The sequence below is a fragment of the Cervus elaphus genome, chromosome 19 (genome assembly GCF_910594005.1).
Source record: "Cervus elaphus chromosome 19, mCerEla1.1, whole genome shotgun sequence".
NCBI lineage: Eukaryota > Metazoa > Chordata > Mammalia > Artiodactyla > Cervidae > Cervus > Cervus elaphus.
Window position 1 is genome coordinate 39,987,996 of NC_057833.1, and position 17,316 is coordinate 40,005,311.

The window sequence follows — 17,316 nt, forward strand, 5'->3', positions numbered from 1 at the left end:
GCTGGTCAAGTGCCGTTATAACCAATGGGAATGGGTGAATCCATTCTTACCTTGTGTGATACCAGGAGTTTTTCATATTAAACAGTACCACTTAGAATGTGGGTTTGCTGAAATGTTGAGCATAGAAGTGAATTGTGGTGTAAGAGAATAATCTTTTTAAGCCCCAGAACAAAATGTCTTTAGGAGCTCACATTTGCTATTTCAAACTATACCAGTTGCAAAGAGAAAAATATTTAATTATTGAACTTCTCTATTTTCATATTTTTTGTATGAATAGATGAGAAATTGAGAGCAAGAGAGATTAATTTGGAAGCAGAAATGTGTGAAGTCAAAGACTTTGCACAAAGAATATGCCTGATAAATGGTTAAGTGCAAAAATATGTGTTTCTGCATTTGTTTAATTCTTGATTAAAAAAAAAAAGTCACACCAAATCTCAAAAGAACCAAGTTTTGGAGATTTCATGAATTAGTAACTCATGGTGTACTCTCAACATTTATTAATATGAATTAGGAGATCAGGGCCTCCTCCTTTGGTGGAAAAATCATGGGATCAGTCAGGTGACCTTGACACCAGAGGTGGGTTCAAATTGCTTGCTGTTTCTGGGTTGGGTAAGTTATTTTGCCTGACTTTTTACCTCAAATGTCAATGACGGACTACAGTTTGTTTTATGAAGATCTTATAAACCTGGGAGAAAGTGCTTTTACGATGTACTGGGGTGAGGAATGATTAGTTTAGACATCAGGAAGCAGGACAGAAGTATAAGGAAAGGAGTCTCCAGCCTTGGCGTGCCTTCCAGGCAATGGCTGACGCACATTATAGCCCCCTCACATGGTGCTCACATTTACAAATACCAGAGGAAAAGTCCTACACAAACCTTCCAAGAACAGTCTTGCCTTTATTCAACTAATTCACCCAGTTCGTAGATTTATTTATTTATTTATTTTTTGAAGCTATAAGCACAAGATCTGGGTTTCTGGATAGGGCTGTGAAGTAAATTCCAGGGGTTCGTTATTTGAGCACTGGAGTTGCCTTGAAGCAACTTATCAGCATGGCTATGCAGGGCTCACTGGCAATCAGAACCTTCCAGGAACTGACCGCGTAGGGGCCCCGGGGAAGCTCCGAATCTCTTCCCAGGGTGGTCCGCGTTGCCCTCTGACATCCAGCCCCGCTGACTGGTCCTCGGGAAGGAGGTAGTCGGGCCCTCGCCTGCAGCCAGGAACATAGCTGGGAGACTGAGCATCCGGCTCCCGCGCCGGGATCTGTGGCGGGCATGACCTTGTACGAGTCGTTTCTCTTCCGAGAGCTTCAGATTTCCCGTGTGAAGTGGACGGGCTGGAAGTTGGTCGGGGCCAGTTCCGACATCCAGGACATTTGAACCTTACTGGGAATCCGGGGCGGGGCTCACGAGTAAGATCTTGCAGGGGGATTCCACGGCAGAGCTCGTCTACCCAGACTCAACCCCCTAGTCTGGCGCCCTAACAGTGGACGCAGGTTCCCTCATTTTTTTTCAGTAGCCCCTTCGCCCCGGCCGCTTCCTCCTTCCACGTCTCCTTCCTCTTCCTCCAGGGCAGGCAAAGGCTCCACACCTCCCTCTTTCCCTTCCTCCTCGGCAAGCTCCCCGCATTCCCGGCGTCGTCTTCTCTTCCTCCCAGGAAATCCACCGCCCTCGGTGCACCCACCTTGGGGGCCGGGCCACGGCCCCCGAGGTGGGCGCCCCCTCCCCCGGCGGCGAGCGCCGCGGCCCCGCGGGCACCCGCCTTCCCATACCTTACATGGACAAATGCGTGCAGGCAAAGTCAGGAATTCAGGCCCCTGACGTCAGCCTCCAGCTCTCAGGGCACCGCACGGGAGACCGAGGGGAGGGGGTGGGGACGGCGGGAGGAAGGAGGGGGAAAGGCACCAACCAGCAGCCGCTCCAGCCTTGCCGAAGTTTCACTTTTTGTCTGTGGGTTCGCTCCCGGGCCCCGCGCGAGCTTTCCCGGGATAAGTAGCTTTAGCGAGCGGGGGACAGCCGGCCGCTGCAAGGTAAGGGCTGGCTGCGCGGCCCGGGGCGCGGGGCGCGGTGCGGGGCGCGGGGCCGGGCCTGGCCGGGGCTGGGGACAATGGGAGGGGGAGTGCCCGGGCACCTCCTCCTTCGCCGCTGCCTCCGCCTCCAGCCGCCGCCGCCGCCGCCGCTGCCCCGGCCGCCTCCTCCCCGAGGTATTGTTGCAAATCCTCCTTCCTTCCCCTCACCCTCCGCCCGCGGGCGCCTCGGGAACCCCCAGCCCTCCCCGGCGCGAGCGCCTCCGGGGTGGCAGGACAGCCGGGCGCAGGGCACCGAGCGCGCGCCCGGCCCGGGCCGCAGGGCCCGCGGTGCGGAAGTGCCGGCCGCGGCGCGATCACGGGGTGCACGCGTGGGGGAGGGGGACCCCGAGATTTTGGGGAAGCCTCTACCGGGGGCTGGGCGGGCTTGGAGGCCTTCCCTGCGCGCCCCCTGCCCGGGCTTTTCAGGACTCCCAGGGGGCGGGGCCACACCCAGCAGCACTGCGCTTTCGCGGAATCACAGTTGTCACTGGGGAAGGGGCCTAGGAACCCAGGCATCAAGTTCCCCCATTTCCCAGCTGGGGCAACTGAGGCCTAGAGAGCTGAGTCTCCCCAAAGTCGCTCACTAGAGGCAGAGCCGTAACTAAAATCAATGGCTCCCGACTCCTGGTTCCTTTCCTCCAAGCAGTTCTCCAGCACTCACTGTGTGCCCCCCTGTGCTGGGTTATTGGGTCCAGAGTCATGTAGGGCCCAGACTCTGCCCTCAGGAAGCGTTCAGCAACCGAAGACCCAAACCTGACCCCAGGCAGAAGGTGCTAAGTCCTGGGTAAGGGCGCGGGGCGGGGCTCGGAGACAGGAGTTTGATCTCCTGGTCCTTCACGAGGGATCGCAGGCTTTTGAAGGATGGGGGCGGTTTTCTGAAGTCAGAGACTAGGGGACAAGGAACGAGGGCATGTGTCGTTGGGACCTGCAGAGGCAGGGAAGACTCAAGTGTGGACAGTGGAGATGAAGCGGTAACTTACTGTGCTGGGGGCACGGGGTGGGGCAGCGTGGGTACCTAAGATGGGATAATCAGTGGAACTGTGCTTGAGTGCACTTGGACAGAGGGGTGTCTTTGGGACTTTGGGGTGCTGGGGGAGCTGAAGGATGTTTCTGGCTTCCCTTCCCTTCTCAGTGATCCACTGCCTGCTCACCCTGAACACAAAATGCAAAAATTTACTTTAGCCTTTGAGCTTCTTTTCTAGTACCAGACTCATTTAACTTTGTATCCAATCCCCTCTATCTTTCTGTCTCCTACCCCTCTTTCTAAATTGCTTGCTTCCCAATAAACCTCTTTCTCACTAAAGTGTTAGTGACTTAATGGCCTACCTCTGAACATTTGAACAAGAGCTTTTTAAGACAGCCTGTAAGTGGAAAGAGAAAAAGCAGCTAAAAGCCTCTTCCCTCCCTCTCCCCTTCCCTCCTTCCTCACCCTCCTTGCTGTTACAGATAGGGAAACATAAATAAAGGCCCAGAGAAGGTGGGTGCCAGTTCTAAAGCCTACAGTGAATTTTGGTAGCTGGTGGAAGGCCAGAACTCTCAGTAGGGTTCTTTGTATCCCATGACCAGCCTTCTTCCTTCAGGGTCTTTGTCTGTACCAGGGTCTGTCCAAAGGTTGCAAGGCAGTCTTCCAACCTCAGCACCCATGCATTAAAACCTAGAGTATAGATTCTAGGTAAAAAATAAGTAGTTGGGGTTAGCTGTCTGAATAGTGAGGGTGCAAACCTGGAGCCCTTGGGTCAGGCAGCCCCCCAGGGTCATGCTCCACCTACACAGTGGGTGGGCCTGGACCTGGCTTTGAGGATTGGCAGGAGGAGAAACTGCTATTGAGCTGGTTACTATGATCAGGACTGACAGAGTAGGACCCTTCTTGGAGGGACATATTCCAGTGAATAGTCAGTTCCAGACAGTGGTTGATGGGCGAGGAGGCTTCATTATGAAGGTCCTTAAAAATGCCAGGCATGGATATGACTTGAAGTCATCATTTGAGGGTTTTGAACAGGCTGGGACATGAGTGAGAGGGGAGGAATTGGCACTGGGTAATCCTCTGCCGCCCATTCCAGTGAGAGAGGCAATAATCTGGCCTAAGAATTATCAGTGAGAGTTTGCTCATTTACTCCACACATACTACTACTTACTATATGCCATTGGCAAATGTGAAAATTTTATGGCAGATTCTTTATTTTATTGAGACAGATAACTTGTATTTCATCAGAAAAAGTACACTTTTTCACATTTTATATCAGTGACATTGGGTTGTCTTATAATCACAGATGTGTCATAGTTGAGCAGATCTTCGTCCTAAGTTGATAACGGTGTATCTTACCATTGATAGCTTAGAGCTGATAAAATTTGTTAATCATACCCTTTATGAATGTACAGTGCTTTGCACTTTATAAAAGTTTCCCATCAAATATTCCATTTGAATCTCAAAAATCCCCTGAGAATTGGGCCTGGTGACCCTGTCATCTCAATTTTATCGCTTGCCTAAGGTCATCCAGTTAATTAGAAATGAACTCAAAATAACAGCCCAGAACTTTGACTCTGGGTGTTAACATGTGACTACCCTGTGGTGGAACTAGCATGGGTTAATTGGGAATAGGAAGAGTCAGATTGAATTTAATTTCAGAACTATTTTGGGGGTTTTGACCAAGGGCAGAGTGTAACTCACAATGACTTGGAGGCTCTGTTAGCCCAGAGGTATAATGCATTAAACAGAAAATGGGCAGGGGGATAGAAGATGCCAGGTAACATAATAAAAACAGAGGATGGAGCACGTTGCTATTTTTACACCGAAAGGAGAGGAGCAATGGATGAGGCACATGGGTTCTGAAGCCTACCTGCTCTGAAGCAGGAACTGGCTGACCCTAGGAATACAAAGATTAGGAGCACATGGTCCCTGTTCTGGGGGAGCACCTGGGTGTGTGTGTGTGTGTGTGTGTGAGTGAGTGTCTGGTGCTGTTCTAGGGGTATGTTTTGGTTGCACTGAAGTGGGTCAACCTCAGGGAAGCTACCAGAAGGAGTGGTGCCTAAAGAGAGCCTTTAGGGCCAAATAGGAGTTGCTGAAGTGGAAAAAAGACAGAGATGAACCTGTTAGGCACATGCCAACAGATGTAGGGAAGAAGGCCTAAGTTTGAATGGCCAGCAGGAACGGAGTGGTGGGAAATGGAGAAATGGGAGGACTTTTCATTTTTTGGTAAGCAGATATAAATTTATCTTGTGGGTTGTAGGGACCATTAAAGGGTTCTCTAGAGATTCACATGAAAACAAGGCCAGGTAAGGGCTCTGGAAGCATCTGTGGGATTAGGTAATTGGGATAGTAACCACAGGAAGAAGAGTAACACATTTAGTAACTGGTTGAGTGGAGCTGGTGGGCTTCCTGGTGGCTGCCTGTAATCTGCCTGTAATGCAGGAGACCCAGGTTCAGTCCTTGGGTCAGAACAATCCCCTGGAGAAGGGAATGGCACACCACTCCAGTATTCTTGCCTGGAGAATTCCGTGGACAGAGAAGCCTGGCAGGCTACACTCCATGGGATCGTAAAGTGTCGGACATGACTGAGCGACCTTTACTACTACCGCTGAATGGAGCCGAGACTTTGATCCAGGGCAGTATTTAGGAGTCCTAGCTCAGCTTATGCATGAATGGGTGGGGACTTTTCTTGGAATTCAGCATTGGAAGGCTGCACCCAGCTGGAAGAAGTGAGTTGGAAGAGGTGAGGAAAGGGAAAGCAAAGTTGTGGTGCATGCACAAAGCTCCTATCTGGGTGGGAATTCACGGTCTTAAAGGTGTGTGTGAAGCAGAGGTGGAGAAGGGAAGAAGAAACGGAAGTGTGATGTGGGAGTCTGTTGTAGATGGCTTGGATGTGTGGAGGAAAATGGTGGTGGCTTCTTAAGGCAAGTCACAGAAATGGGAAAAGGACACTGATAAATTGATGAGGACTTCACCTCTCCTGACTTTCTACAAATAGGCTAGGTGGCTGACCATGGGTTAATGGGATTCATGCTTGGAAACTGGTAAACCACAGAACTGAGGCTAGAAAACATGTGTTTTTTAATCTTTCTTAATAATAATATATAAAATTTTTGCATACTTACTGTGTACTTACATAATTCTCATACCGATTCATCAAAGTAGGTTTTATGATTATCAATCTCATTTTGCAGATGAGTAAATGAGTGTGGCCAAATAAGATTTGTTGTTGTTTAGTTGCTAAGTTGTGTTTGACTCTTGCGACCCCATGGACTGTAGACCACCAGGCTCCTCTGTCCATGAGATTTCCCAGGCAAGAATACTGGAGGGGGTTGCCATTGCCTTCTCCAGGGGATCTTCCCAACCCCTTCTCCAGGGGATCTTCCAGTTCAACCTGGAGAGCTCAACCCTGGATTGAACTTGCTTTTTCTGCGTCTCTTGCATTAGCAGGCCTATTCTTTACCAGCGAGCCACTAGGGAAGCCAAAAGTAAGGTTACACAACCACTAAGTGAAATGGCCGAGTTTTGAACCTTTGCCTGATCTACAGCCTCTTCACCACTTTCTTCTTTTTCCACAGAAGGAAAAGTGCAAATCGTGGATGAAAAATTAATCAGTCGATCTCAGAAACGACTGGAAAATTTTATTTATTTATTTATTTTTGAAAATTTTATTTGAGTCAAATTTGACGATTATAACTTGAAAGAGCATAAGAGAAAGTTCTGAGAACTGTTTCGCCCGGTAGAAATCCTTTGTCCATGGAATTCTCCAGGCAACAATACTTGAGTGGGTTGCCATTTCCTTCTCCAATTAGAAATCAAGGCTCAGTTTTCTAAGTTTTTTGAGACAGAGGGCTGTACGTCACATGATGTATTATCGACAGTTAATCCAGATCTAAGCATCATCCTGGTGGGTCATGTGAAACCTTACCAGATCAAGAAGGAATGTTATCTTGTAAGGAGTTGTCTCCTTGGTGCTCGGAGAATGTTGCTCTTTATGGTTGAGCACGTATTCCTGCCAGTGGGGGAGGTCTGGCTGAGGCAGAATGCAGAAGCATGGTGCACATGGGGGGAGAGAGAAGGCCAAAGGGCAGAGAAGAATTTCTATGTTTACATTTCTCTTGCCATAAAATATGAATTTTGTTTCACAAAATCACCGTCCGGGTTCTTCCTCAGATTTTCACTCAGTACTCACTTTATCGCGGCCTAAGTAGGATTATAGTTGAGAGTTTCCCTGGGCCAGCAGACTTTTCACTTCTGTGCTGATGCTGCCCCAGCCAGGGAGGCATAGAGGGTAAAAGGGCTGGGATGATGAGCTAAAGATGATGGCAGTGGTGGTGGTGGTGGGTGGGGATCAGGAGGGCTTTTGTTACTCTTTGAGCAAAGGAGGGTGTTGTTAGATCTGTGTTTCAGAGAACCCCGGTGGCAGAGTCACAGCAGGTCAGGGCCAGAGATGGGGACACCACTTAGGAGGCTGCTGAAATATTCCCGGTCGGGAAATGCCGGGCCTGCATCAAGTCAGCAAAGAGGGAAAAAGTTGTTTGCTGTTAGAATCTTATCAGGGAGCTTAGTTCCTATTCTTGTTCTTCTAATTATTTGCCAGCTTATCAGCCTTGACTGAAACAACCGTGTTATGGACACCAAAGCTTGTAGGCAGCAGAAGTGACAGGCTGGCATGCAGCTTATGCCTTAGAAGTAAGGACTGGGGTCTTGATGGCCAGAGGGACCATATTCCTCCTTTTGCAAGTGAGGAAACTGAGGCCCCAGGGAAAGGACGGAAGTGCTCAGCCACACCCTTGTCAGCTGAGCTGGAGCTGGGCGTGGCCCTTACTCTCTTTCCTGTCTTCTTTCTTTCTAGGGTGTTTTTGATTCTCTTTCTGCTGAGCCTGGCTGGACACATTCCTTCTCCATTCCACCCCCACCCCGCTCGCAGCCCCAGGGGCTTTGCTTGGGAGAATTTGGGAGGGAATATAACTTGGAGATCCTTGTTACTGGGCTTGAACTTTATTCTTTGCGCTTAGAAAACAGAGTGATTCAGAGAGTACAGTTTTGGTGTCCTTGTGGTTTGGGGATTTATTTTTCTGCCATTTATGCCCGTCACTTGTTTGCAAGAACCAAGCTTCTGACTCCATGATAACTTCAAGGTTCCTTGTCTGTGACTGTCACCACTCTCATTCCTTTTCTGTTTCTACTTATTTTTGCTTGCCTAAAGGTTTTCAGGCTGCCGGTATTAGATCCCTTACAGGGTAGATCCTGCTCTTTTTTCTTTCTGTCTTAAATCTGTCTATCACAGCCCATCTCATAGAACCCATTAGCATTTCACAGCCTTCGGATCACTTTTTATATGGTGAATGTGTTTTATGGTTGTTTTTATTACTTAGCTCCCAATTGCCATCCAAGAGATGGGTCGACAGGATCAATCTTGTCTCCCAGAGCGTGGGCAAAAGTTCAGTGGTGAAGAACCTCTGCTGGGATGCTTAAGTGGTAGTGTGAGAATCAGATCCCCAGCTAAAGCTCCTGCCCTGCTCCTTAATTCACTTTTGCTGGTGAGCAGGAGATAATTGATGTGAAAGTCCTCAGCAAGCCCTATGCTCAGGTGAGAAACTGTTATTATTTCCTAATGTGCTAATTAGTAATAGTAGTTGCTGTGTCGGTGCCTTCGGAAGGCAACTGAGAATCTGGTTGGAGGCCCCAGAGGGGTCTGAGGGTCTGGGCTTCAGATGCTATCATTTCAGCAGTATCATCACCAACTTGGTTTTGGGAGTAAGAAAACCAAGACCTGTGTTTGAGCCACTCATTAGCCCTATAATCTTAGGCAAGTTCCGGAACATCCCTGAGCTCAGTTACCTTTGATTATAGATCGAATGATCTACCCCAATGCTAAATGGTTGTGTAGTGTGTAATGTGACTGTGAAGTGGGTGCATGGTCAGTCACTCAGTCGTGTACAACTCTTTGTGATCCCCTTGACCGTACCAGGCTCCTCTGTCCATGGAATTTTTCAGGCAAGAATTCTGGAGTGGGTTGCCCTTTTATACTCCAGGGGATCTTCCCAACCCAGGGATTGAGCCTAAGTCTCTTCTGTCTCCTGCACTGGTAGGTGGATTCTTGATACATGTGGCTAATTTTTGGTGCCCATTGAAGTGTCTAGCCCACAGGAATGGTACCTTGTCCTCCTCAAGCAGACTATGGGATTTAGACTCAGGAGGCTGCAAGTTCAAGTCTTAGCTGTGCTACTTAATGGAGGGTGATCCCTGGGGAAGTGACAGGCGATTTGGTGTACTGACTTACTCATTTTTGGACATCTTGTTCATGAGGGTACCACTGTTGACAAATGTCAGGTTGCAGAGTGGGGTGAGTGCCACAGACATTCACAGGCACTTCCAAGCTGCACAGAGAGATGGTTTGTCACCAGTGAATGGTTGTCCAGTGTCTCTTCTTCTCCATTGTGACCATCCCAGTCTCTCTCGCTTTTTAAATCTATTTCTATTTAATTTTTTTAATTTGAGAAAAATCAAGGGCTTTCCTGATGGCTCATCAGGTGAAGAACCCTCCTGCAATGCAGGAGACTCAGGACACTCCAGTTGGATTCCTGGATTGGGAAGATCCCCTGGAGAAGAAAATGGCAACCGGCTGCAGTATTCTTGCCTGGGAAATCCCGTGGACAGAGGAGCCTGGTGGGCTACAGTCCAAAGGGTCACAAAGACACAACTGAGCACGCCCAAGTATCATGAGCTGATACCTGTTGCTTTGCGGAAGGGGATCACTTAGGAGCTCTCGGTGGGGCAGGTCCACTTTGTCTTCACCATCACAGACTTCTGGCAGCATGGGATGGCAGTCTCTGCAAATCTGGGCGGTAGGCGTGATTTGGATGACCCAGGCGTTCTCCCTGATGGTGGTCCACACATAGGTGGCCTGCTTTCCCGGGCCAATCTTGCTTCATCACCGCCGTGACCCCTTGGCCGTCTGCTGCCGGCTTCACATCCAGTCTTTTGGTGAAAGAGTCCGTTACCGCGGAAGCAGTTGCGGGCCTGTAGGTTCCTGGGTTTGGCTCTGCGCATCTACTTGTTTTTCTCGAGGGAGAAGCTGGAACATGACCAGCCTCCTGACCAACCATTGCATATGTGCGGCAGCTCCTCTTCTGGGGACGGAGACCGAGGCCCCGCCGGGGTCCGGGCCTCTGTTGGGTTTGGTTTGTGCGGTGTTTCTTCTCTGCTCCTCCTGCAGGCATTGCTCTTGTCCATCCTCTCATCAAAGCCCCCTGTAGTTCACAGGGTAGGCTGGTGCTGAGGGCCCGTTGCAGGCCGTCCTCAGAAACTTGTGTGGGAACCTCTCATGGGGCAGGTAAGCAAGAGGGGCGTGACAGGGCAGGGTTGTTTCCCTCAGGTTCACCTGAATCCAGAAGTGTGCTTTGGCCTCCTTCCATCCCCACTGTGGGCACTGTTCCCGACATAGCCACGGTCAGCGTTCCTTAGTCACTCAGGCCATCAACCAACAGCTCTGTCGCCACGGTGCCCAGAGCTCCAGTGGGGAGAGGTACCTACCCCATTCGCAGATGGTTGTGGGCATGTGTACTGCCCATTCCTTGGCATTTTAGGAGCCTGCTTTATTGTTTGTTTGTTTTAACGATTTATTTGGCTGCACTGGCCCTTAGTTTTGGCAGGTAGGATCTTTGATCTTCATCACAGCATGTGGAATCTTTAGTTTTGACATGCAAACTCTTACTTGCAGCATGTAGGATCTAGTTCCCTGACCAGGGATCTAACCCGGGTACCCTGCATTGGGAATGCTGACTCTTAGCCACTGGACCACCAAGGAAGTTCCTAGGAGACCACTTTTTGAACTCTAAGGGAATCCTGCCCTTAATATTAGTTTCCTGTCTGTAAAAAGGACTGTAGCAACAGTGCTTGCTTCAGAGGTAGAGGGACCATACTTTCTGGTTTTCCCAGGACCTCCCTGATATGCCTGTATCCTGGTGTACTAAGAGTATTTCACTTTCAGAGGTGTTCTGATTGAAGGTTGTTAGTACTGAGTTAGGGGTGTATAAGTAGTATGTATAAGGGTAGGCCTAAAGTAAAACGCCAAGAAATGTTTTTGTCAGAAGAGATGCTGTGTGCTCAAGAAATGTTTGTTCAGTGAAATAGTTTTATAAAGGTTAAGTTTGAGGGTATTTGAAGGGAAAGTCTAACTTGTAGGCAGTTCGAGTTTATTAAGGTTGATAAAAATGTGTTAATACCTGTTTAGAATATAAGGAAGTGCCAGGAGAGTGGTATGGATGGACTATTGCAGGTCTCTGGAAGGTGTGCAACAGCTTGTTGGAAGGCCTGGGCCTTGGGGTAAACATTGAGGGACAGAAAGGTTTAGTCCAAGATTCCATGGGGCAGGTAAAATTGCTCTGGCTACTTACAGTTAAGAAATAAGATCGAATCTCTGTCCATGTGTGTATTTTATTTATTTTTTGTTTTTGGCCATGCCACTCCAGGGATCTTAGTTCCCTGATCATGAATCAAACATAGAGCCCCTGCAGTGGAAGCTTGAAGTCCTAACCATGGGATCTCCAGAGAATTCCCCATATATGTATTTTAGCTGTTTTTTTTAATCTATTATTTTCCATCCAGTAGCCCACCTTCATGAAGATCTGTAGCTGTAAATAACTGTGAAAGCCTAGTGCGGTACCAAGTGCTGTGCCAAGAGGTCATGAGAGTAACCTATACTTATGCTTCTAATGAATTTCCAGAGAAAATGCTTCTTGTTTAATTCCCAGGAAGAAAACAAAAACCTGAAAAACAGTTGGCTCCTAGAGCTGCTGTCTTGTTTGGTATGACAACCAGTCATTTTCAGGAACTGGAAGAGGGAGTTGCTACCCAAGGGCAGGGTGTGCCCTGACGCGTGGGAAAGGCAAACTGTGCAGTGACCTGGAGGGTAAGGAGACCTTTTCTTAGAACGAGGTGAAAGTCAGGTCAGTTTTCCTGTATTCTGGTTGTTTCCAAACTGGATTTCTCTTCTTGGCCGCAGTAATTTCCCTTGGAGATTAGGAGGGTGCCAGTAATGACAGCTGGATGGGACCCTCAAGATCCCTCTGTCCATTGCTTTGATGGATTTGTGTGTTCATTCATTCCACACCAGATGCCAGGTGTACCTGTTTGAATGCGTGAAACTCTAGTCTGGGTTTAGGGGATGGAAACATGAATGCTCTGCCACCCCTGTCTGCAGAACTCAAGAGAGGACGTAAAAGAATCTGCAGAAAATATCTGGTGGCTCTAATTGAGCGGTGACTAACTCTGGGGACTCTGGGGAAACTTCACAGATAAAAAGAGTGTTGTTTGATGGAGCCTTCAAGGATGAATGGGGATTTGTCTAGTGAGAAAGAGGAGGAGAGGATCATTGAGCAAGAGAAATGACGTGAGTAGGTGAGAAAGTGCATGTGCCGTACTGTGTGCTAAGTTGCTTCCGTGGTGTCTGACTCTTTGCGACCCCATGGACTGTAGCCCGCCAGGTTCCTCTGTTCATGAGATTCTCCCGGCAAGAGTACTGAAGAGGGTTGTCACGCCCTCCTCCTGGGGATCTTCCTGACCCAAGGATTGAACTCACGTCTCTTATGTCTCCTGCATTGGCAGGCTGGCTCTTTTCCACTAGTGCCACCTGGGAAGCCAAAGCGCATGGCACCTTGGAAATTGGATTCATTGGGGATGGACTGCAGAGTAGGAAGGCCATGGAGATGAGGGTGCAGGGGTGGGCTTAGGTTGAGAAAGGTCTTGATTGCTGATTGAGGACTTAAGACTGTGCTATGAAAGGAGCATCACCTTGGGAAAGGAGGTGATTAGGTCTGTGTTTTAGGAAAGTGATGGGTTATGGATGGTTAAAGGGGGTGGTTAAAGGGGACTTCCTTGCTAGCTCAGATGATAAAGAATCTGCTTGCAGTGCAGAAGACCCGGGTTCAATCCCTTGGTCAGGAAGAACCCCCAGAGGAGGAAATGGCAACCCACTCCAGTACTCTTGCCGGGAGAATCCCAAGGACAGAGGAGCCTGGTGGGCTACATCCAGGGGGTCACGAAGAGCTGGACTTGACTGAGTGACTAACACCTTCACTTTCGCTTTCGAAAGGGATGGTAGTGGAGATGGTGAGATGTGTGGTCATGGTCTAGTCCCAAGGTACAAGCTGAAAAGGAGTTGAGACAGTGGATATGAGGGACAGTTCACAGGTGGAAATAGAGGTCACCCGATCTCCTCACTTATACAAGAGGAACCTCAGGTCCTGAGCAGGTAACACGTAAAGAGCCCTGGTTCCATCATAACCCTCTGAGTAATCCTTCCTCTGCCCAGTGTCTTTAGAAGGGTGACAGATACTTAGTGGCTGGGATCACCATTTGTTAAGAGGAGAATCTCTGTCACTTTTTATCTTCTAAGAATTCTATGAAATCTTTTCTTTTTTTTTTTTTAATGTTTATTTATTTGGTTGCACTGGTCTTAGTTGCGGTATGTGAACTCCTTGTTGTGGCATGTGGGATCTAGTTTTCTGACCAGGGATCAAATCTGGGCCCCCTGCATTGGGGAGCTTGGTGTCTTTGCCATTGGACCACCAGGAAGTCCTGGAACTCCCTAATTTTGAAAGAAATCGGCTCCTTTTATTTATTTATTTTTTTGGCTCCTTTTAGAGTTACTGACTCTTTGATCACTGGAGATACTCAAGCAGTGACTGATTGGGATGTTACAGTGGAAATCAGGCACTGTTTGAAGACTTAGTGCAGAATATATTTAGTTAGTTAGTGGTAGTCACTCAGTCGTGTCCGACTCTTTGTGACTGCAGGGACTGTAGCCTTCCAGGCTCGTCTGTCCATGGGATTTTCCAGATAAGATACTGGAGTGGGTTGTCAGGGTTCGAACATGGGTCTCCCGCATTGCAGGCAGATTCTTTACTGTCTGAGCCACCAGGGAAGTCCCTTTGAGGTCTGTTAGATCTGACTTTTTTCTGAAGCACTTCCTTCTTCCCAGCTTCCCTCCTTTCCTTTCTTCCCTTCTTGTAAAAGAAATTTAACAATCTTACCTGACTTACCTCTGTCCATTTGGCTCCTCAGGATCATTTTAGTCAAATTGGACAAAAGGCAGAGACAGTTAAAAATGGATGATTAGGGACTTCATGATGGTGGTGCAAGGGATAAGAATTCACCTGCTAAATGCAGAGGACATGGATTTGATCCTCGGTCCTGGAAGATTTCACAAGCCACGGAGCAACTAAGCCCATGCGCTACAACTACTGAACCCTAGTTGTAAAGGCTGTGAGCCACAACTATGGAAGCCTGTGTGCCTGAAGCCTGTGCTCTGCAATAAGAGAAGACACCACAATAAGAAGCCGTGCACTCCAGAGAGGAGTAACCTCCGCTTGCCACAACTAGAGAAAGTCTTGAGCACCAACGAAGACTCAGTGCAACCATAAATAAAATAAATTAATTAAATACAAATTGCTAAGACAGTAAATCTTAAAAGTTCTTACCACAAGAAAAAAAATCATAATCCTGTATATTAACTAGACATATTATGGTGAGCATTAAAATAAAAAATTAGGTGATTAGGCACTAAGAATGGTGGGCCATAGTTCATGCAGAGTAGCAAGGGAATAACCATTTGGGTGCCAGTAAGTTAATACTCACCAGGCCTGGGGAAGTGGCCTAAGCCAGCCTGCATGATCCTGATCAAAATGAAATCTACCATACAGTTAATGATGCCAGCTGTCATTTTTATAGTTCCTGTTGTTGAGTCAGTAAGTCATGTCCAACTCTTTTGTGACCCAATGGACTATAGCCCACCAGGCTCCTCTGTTCATGAAATTTCCCAGGCAAGAATACTAGAGTGGGTTGCCATTTCCTTCTCCAGGGATCTTCCTGACCCAGGGATCTTTTGCATTGGCAGGCGAATTCTTTACCACTGAACCACCTGAGTGCTTTACAGTTTATGATGTGTTTTCCTACAAACTACAGGTAAATCCTTACCATAGTCCTGTAAGTAGTTACTATTATTGTTCAAGTTTTACTGATCAAGAATGTGAGGGTTCTTAATTAAATGACTTGCTCAGGACCAAAACTAGTTGGATATTGAATCCTGACTTCAGCTTTAGTTTTCTGTTTGCACAATTTCAGATTCCTCCTGTCCCCAGGCTGTGCAGATCCCAGGGACAGACTCTAGCTTTTATTCCTATTGATATCCTTAAATCCGTTGTGGATTCTGATATGTGGCAAGGATTTAATAAATGTTTGTTGAACGATCATGTGAATGAATAATATAAATGAAGTAATAAATGACAACTTGAATTCTAAGAATATCTTTAGTAGCAATAAAAATCTAATTGAGCTCCCCTAAACATTAATTTGTTATCAAAAGACAATGAGAAAGAACTCATTTAGAATACATTTACTGAAATTCATTAAGAAAAAAAAAAAGACACACCAAAAAAACAAAACCCTCACCAAATTCTTACCTGAATACCTCTGTCAGATCTCTTAGGGACCTATAACTCTGATCTTGACCCCCTGAAAGGGCCTGTCTACTTCTCTGTATGTGTACAGTGTTTCCTTCCACTTAATATTATTCTAAGAAATGCTCTTCCTTCCTTTGGCCTGGTCTTTATATTTATCTTTTATATAACTCAAGATTTGTCGAATTGATATTACCTGTGTGGGCACTGGGCTACCGTGTTGGCCCAGCAGTAAAAAAAAATCCACCTACAATGTAGGAACTGTGGGTTTGATCCCTGGGCAGGGAAGATCCCCTGGAGAAGGAAATGACAAGCTACTCCAGTATTCTTTCCTGGAGAATTCCATGGACAGAGCAGCCTGGTGGGCTATCATCTGTGGGGATGCAAAAGAATTGGACACAACTTGGCAACTAAACAGCAGTATGTAAGTGATATATAAGTGATATGTGGGCATCAGGATAGTTTTCAGATTTTAAAATAATACAATTCATTAAGTTAAAACATGCAGTGTAAGCATCAGTGGATAATTTTTACTTCTAAATTATTTCTTGAAGACAATGGTTTCTTTGGCACTTCCACTTTCCTTTAAACTGGTTGCTATCTTGTCTCCTGTATTGTGTGGTTATGTGACTCTGTATCTTATCTCCGCAGGAATGTAGGAGAAAATGCAAGTGTGGCTGGGGAGTCAGACAGGTTTGGGTTCAAATTATGGCACTGCCTCTTGTCATATAATCTTATACTGGTTACTTAGCCTTCCTGAACCTCCAAGTATTTATCTGTGAAAGGGAGTAATAGTTCCTTCCATGTAATGTGACTGTGGAAGGGATTCTCTGGTCAGTGTCGGAAGGCACTAAAGTCTGCCATGTAGTCTGCTGAAAAACACTGTCCTCTCTGTTCCCCACCAGATGATAAGACAGCCAAGATCTTTCTCTTATATTTCCCCATAGAGTATGACCCATAGCAAGTAGACCTTAAATACATATTTATCAGCTGGCTAAAGAACTTTTAAGTTCTTTCAAAAAAGAATTATGGGCACAACTACTGAATAGTTTTATTGCTTTTCATACAACTTGCCATTCAACCTGTAGAAAGATTGAACTGATTTAAAGAGTCATTAGCAGTGGACGAATCTACTGGTTTCTTAGTGTCTTCCCTAGAATTTAATTTTATAACTTGCATTTGTCTGCTAAATTAATAAGAAATCATATTTTGTTATTGTTGCACTTTGTATTCCGTTAATTACTAAGAATAATTTCCCAAGAAGTGGTTTAGAGTTTATATGTTCTCTTGTGTGAATTGTCAAATGGCAATACTTAAAAATGGTCTGGGTTGGAGAAGCTCCATATGAAAGGGCTAAAAATGTTTAGTGTCTTGAGTTACCTAAACTTGAGCACCTACTATGTGGCAAGCACTCTTTTAGGGGCTATGCCTACCATAGAGGAAAAAAAAAAAAATAAGTGAATAAAGTCAGTAGCCTCCACTCCAAGCTCCTCATGTCATGTAGGTGGTGGCTGAGATCTAGAAAAAAAACTACTGAAGTCATTCAGCTTGTTCAGTAGCAGAACCAGCCGTTTATTTGAACAATAATTGTAATTTTGTATGTTTTCAAATGCTATTGGTAGCCTTTTAAGCTATGGAAACATCCTGGAAATTGCAGAATTGTGATATTTAGACAACACCTGCAAACTATATCCACATTGAGAAAGCAGAGTACTGGTTTTTGGTTGAGAAAGTATGATCACCCAGTTCTTCAGTCTCATATGTAACTCCTTCCTACAGCTCTTTACCGCTTATATTTACATGCATTCTTAAATGAATAA

At 46.7% G+C, this 17,316-nt stretch overlaps 1 protein-coding gene and 1 long non-coding RNA gene across 7 annotated transcripts in view; one reads left to right on the forward strand and one right to left on the reverse strand.

Moving 5' to 3' along the window:
• Nucleotides 1–876: 876 nt before the first annotated feature.
• On the reverse strand, nucleotides 877–1,870 carry LOC122675402. The gene is made up of 2 exons (XR_006335249.1): nucleotides 1,769–1,870; nucleotides 877–1,382 (listed from the first exon to the last, which is right to left on the reverse strand). It is a non-coding gene; the product is annotated as an uncharacterized LOC122675402 (long non-coding RNA).
• A 23-nt stretch (nucleotides 1,871–1,893) lies between these two features.
• The window catches only part of LOC122675400 (LIM domain containing preferred translocation partner in lipoma), a 713,437-nt gene continuing 698,014 nt past the window's right edge, over nucleotides 1,894–17,316 (forward strand). For 4 of the 6 annotated variants that reach the window (XM_043874070.1, XM_043874067.1, XM_043874069.1 and 1 more), the window contains exon 1: nucleotides 1,894–2,026. The gene's annotated coding sequence lies outside the window, so the exon portion shown is untranslated. Of the gene's footprint in view, nucleotides 2,027–2,162; nucleotides 2,201–2,449; nucleotides 3,037–17,316 lie in introns of those variants that run through there. The other 2 variants (XM_043874062.1, XM_043874064.1) reach the window with 2 other exon arrangements.